We start from the raw sequence: 4,616 nt of genomic DNA on the forward strand, positions 1-4,616 counted from the left end.
GCATTTTACATAAGGATAGACAATTTTAGCCAACTCTCTAAGGTCTCTGATGGTCACACCCAATAACTAAAAGATAGACAAGCAGCTCAGTATGATAAGATCTTGCAGACATTTATTTCCAGGATCAACTCCCAAGACAATTTTAGGACAGTGTAAAAAATATGTTAGCCTTCATCTGTTTAAAAGGTCCAAGAAAATATTAATTAATAGTACAGTATTTACAACAAGTATGATTATGTTTGAGCATGTGTGAAGAAACTATTTCATGGTTTGTTTGTTTGTTGGGGCCACACCCCTTTGACGCTCAGAGGTTAATCCTGGCTATGCAATCAGAAATGGACCCTGGCTTGGGGAGACCATATAGGATGCTGGGGATCAAACCAAAGTCCGTCCTAGGCTAGCACTTGCAAGGCAGATGCTAGCTCCACCTCTTTGACTCCCTATTTCATGTTTATGTAGGAGTGTAGGAGGACTAGTCAGATCCTTTGAAGTCAGGGGATAGAAGTGAGAGAGGAACGAGCATTTTTCTCCTCCAGAGGTATTTGAATTATGGTAGATGGCATGTTAGTGGAGCATGGAAGACCTGTGTTGTATGAAACCTGAGATAAATATTAAGAATTGAAATAATGAAGTAAATAAAACTAACCTATTTATTACAACCCCTGGGATGAGACAGAGTTGTTAGACCTTATATAGGGGAGAAAGAGATTGCTGAGCTGGTATAAATCCTGTTATGGAGGATTTGTGAGCCTTATGTAGCTGGTATAAGTCTCCAAGTTTGTTTACCTGGGAAAATCTAAGTACCACCTCTTAATTCCCCATACTGGGGGAGCCAAAGTCTAAATTCAAATAAATATTTTCCTAGTAAATCCAGGTCACCATATTTCTTTATTTCTCTGTTGTTAAGTCACATCCAGCTAAAGAAAGAAGAAATAATAAAGAAAAAAGGAAAGAGAAAGAAAGAAAGAAAGAAAGAAAGAAAGAAAGAAAGAAAGAAAGAAAGAAAGAAAGAAAGAAAGAAAGAAAGAAAGAAAGAAAGAAAGAAAGAAAGAAAGAAAGAAAGAGAGAGAGAGAGAAAGAGAAAGAAAGAACGAAACAAAGAAAGAAAGAGAGAAACAAAGAGAGAGAGAAAGAAAGAAAGAAAGAGAGAGAGAGAGAGAGAAAGAAAGAGAAAGAAAGAACGAAACAAAGAAAGAAAGAGAAAGAAACAAAGAGAGAGAGAAAGAAAGAGAGAGAAAAGAAAAAGAAAGAAAGAGAGAGAGAGAGAGAGAGAAAGAAGAGAAAGAAAGAAAGAAAGAAAGAAAGAAAGAAAGAAAGGAAAGAAAGAAAGAAAGAAAGAAAGAGAAAGAAAGAAGAGAAAGAAAGAAAGAGAAAGAGAAGAGAGAAAGAAAGAAAGAAAGAAAGAAAGAAAGAAAGAAAGAAAGAAAGAAAGAAAGAAAGAAAGAAAGAAAGGAAGGAAGGGAGGGAGGGAGGGAGGGAGGGAGGGGAGGGAGGAAAGGGAGGAAGGAAGGAAGGAGGGAGGAGAGGGAGGGAGGGAGGGAGGGAGGGAGGGAGGAAGGGAGGAAGGGAAGAAGAAAGGAAGGAAGAAAGGAAGGAAGAAAGGAAGGAAGAAAGGAAGAAAGAAAATAGAAAGAAAGAAAAAGAAAGAAAGAAGAAAGGGAGAAAGAGAAAGAAAGGGAGAGAGAGAAAGAAAAGGAAAGAAAAATGAAGAAGAAAAGAAAGAAGAAAGGAAGGAAGAACAGAAGAAATGAAGAAAGAAGGAAAGGAAGAAAGAAGAAAAAGGAAAGAAGAGAAAGGAGGAAGAAAAGAAAGAAGAAAGAGAAAGAAAGAAAGAAAGAAAGAAAGAAAGAAAGAAAGAAAGAAAGAAAGAAAGAAAGAAAGAAAGAAAGAAAGAAAGAAAGAAAGAAAGAAAGAAAGAAAAGGAAAGAAAAATGAAGAAGAAAAGAAAGAAGAAAGGAAGGAAGAACAGAAGAAATGAAGAAAGAAGGAAAGGAAGAAAGAAGAAAAAGGAAAGAAGAGAAAGGAGGAAGAAAAGAAAGAAGAAAGAGAAAGAAAGAAAGAAAGAAAGAAAGAAAGAAAGAAAGAAAGAAAGAAAGAAAGAAAGAAAGAAAGAAAGAAAGAAAGAAAGAAAGAAAGAAAGAAAGAAAGAATAAAAGAAAAAGGAAAGGGAAAGAAAGAAAAGATGGAAGGAAAGAAAGAAAGAAGAAAGAACCGAGAATGAATGAATTAATTAATACGAAAAGAAAGTACCATCCCATCTCCTTTATGTCTAAAGTGGAAATAGAGAGGGAAAGATGAATAAAGGATGAAGTAAATTTAACATAAATTAGATAATTGATCTAATTAAGTAGGCTAAAAGAAGAACTGCAGTCATATTTTTAAAATATGTCATGTACACAGATATAACTATTTTTAGTGTAGCCCTTTTAAAAGTAAAATGAAAATTTACCCTAAAACCCAGAGGTCTGGCATGTGGTTAGTGTTTTAAGTCAATGATATATATTTCTTTTTTTTTTTTAATGATATATATTTCAAGCAAAACTATTTTGGGGATAGGTGAGAGTCTCCTGGAAGTCCTGAAATTGCTCCTCCTCACACCTTTAAAGAGGCATCCTGAGTGTATATCCATAAGAGGATTTAGTGAATAAAATGCACTAGCAGACAACAATTGAAACACTTCAAACTGAAAGCAGATGGGTAATTCCTAGTTATTTCCACTTTCTGGGCCCAAGTTGCAGAGAATTCTCAAATAGATTCATTCCTCCATGTAAAGGCCAAGATTTGCACATTTCTGCAATCCCGTAATTACTGAGTCAGCAAAGGTAGAAATAGAAGGCTTGTTATGAATTATTAACTCCCCCAAAATCTTTACAATCTATATACTGAGAATCAAATGTGTCTAAAAACATGACACAGTACATATCACACAGTATCCTAATTGAAACAAATGAATTATGAGCAGCAGTTACCATGTATGATTTACCATTTTTCATCCTATTTCACTCTTTTTTGATTTTAAACCACAACTCTCAACCTAAAAATTCTGATCTAGAAGATGACATCTAAATATTTTGCAATGTTTTCCACACCCCAGTTCTTTGCTATCTCATGAGGTTTCTTACTAGGCCTGTCCCAGACACATACCCAGTTCCAAACCCTCATATATTCTCCCACTAAAATTAACTTTTCTTGAGTGCAGGCACTAGTCCCACCACCTTCGCATACTTCCAGAAGTCCTGGCAGCCAAAACCATGTCCACAAATACAGTCACAAGCTCTACATGCAGACAACTCCATAAACTCACTCTGTTCTCAAAAGAGATGGATACTAAACCATGAAAAGGCATGGGTACACAGGCCACACCATTGAAAATGGCAATTTTGGGAGGAAAGAATGGGCCAGTTTCCTGTCTGATAAAGCTATGTCAGCTGCACCCACCACCCACAACCACTGTTCCACCAATGGCCTAGCTTTAATACTTAAACACTCATCTCTGTAGAGATCCCAAAACAACTAAAACTCTAGATATGCCAGTATTCAGACTGATATCACTAGAACTTTTTAGAGTGAGTGTGGAAACCTTACAGGCTCCCCTCTCATACTTCCAGAAGCCCTGGTGTCTTAAAAATACAATCACAAAGACTATAATATCAGCCTGGGTATAAAATTGTGCAACAAATCCAATTTTTTAAATCTTTTCATCCCAATAGGAATATACCTATTTAGACATCAATGTGGATTCAAAACCAACCAACGCACAAAAACAAAACAATAAAAAATCAATTAAAAACAAAACACTTAGTAAACCTCCTGAAAATGACTTAATGACCTCATTGCAAGATACATTAATTTACATACAATTTCTTATTACTGTATTTTTAAAAATTAATTGTATTTCCACTTATCTGTAAATAATCAATAAAAAATCATTTCATGCCTGCTACAGAGGTAGGTTTGTCAATAGTTGGGAATTCAAAGACAATGTAGAGGAAATTATACATTTGTGGTGAAATTGGCCTTGTAAGAAATGTGTTAAGAACATCTCTGTAATGCATGGTACTTCAAGTCATTTAAAAAATAAATTAATTAAATTAAATTATTTTCATCAACCAATTCTATCACTAAATTCTTTATTTTTTTCTCTCTCTCTCTCTCTTTTTGTTTTTGTCCCCAATTCACAATACAGACCAGGCAAAGGGCCTGGGTTGAGGTGTATATGGAATGCATTTACTGTACCTCCTCTTTTTATATAGCCTGTATCACTAAATTTTTTAAACAAAGTTAATCTAAATAGATAATATGAGAAAACTTTATTTTATCCATAGGCATTTAAATATTGCCTTTAAATCCAGAGGAATATTTATATGCTGATCTAAAAACCAGATACTCTAGATGTATAGGGAGTGCAGTCTGCCATATGCCCTAGAAGTGGCTCTATCTGATCATTAGCCCTATCTGATTGTTTTTCCATGCCTCCACTTTGAAAGGTATAGAATCTTCTTCAAATCCAAGTTCCTCATTTTTATAGTATAGAATTTTCTTCAAATCCAAGTTCCTCATTTTTACAGTAGCTAGAAATAAATTCATGGTCAATTTGTTCTGATTTATTAAACAAT

At 34.7% G+C, this 4,616-nt stretch overlaps 1 pseudogene; it reads right to left on the reverse strand.

Moving 5' to 3' along the window:
• Positions 1 to 4,162: 4,162 nt before the first annotated feature.
• Positions 4,163 to 4,310, reverse strand: LOC126021237 (uncharacterized; annotated as a pseudogene).
• Positions 4,311 to 4,616: the final 306 nt, after the last annotated feature.

The sequence above is a fragment of the Suncus etruscus genome, chromosome 10 (assembly GCF_024139225.1).
Source record: "Suncus etruscus isolate mSunEtr1 chromosome 10, mSunEtr1.pri.cur, whole genome shotgun sequence".
NCBI classification, from domain to species: domain Eukaryota; kingdom Metazoa; phylum Chordata; class Mammalia; order Eulipotyphla; family Soricidae; genus Suncus; species Suncus etruscus.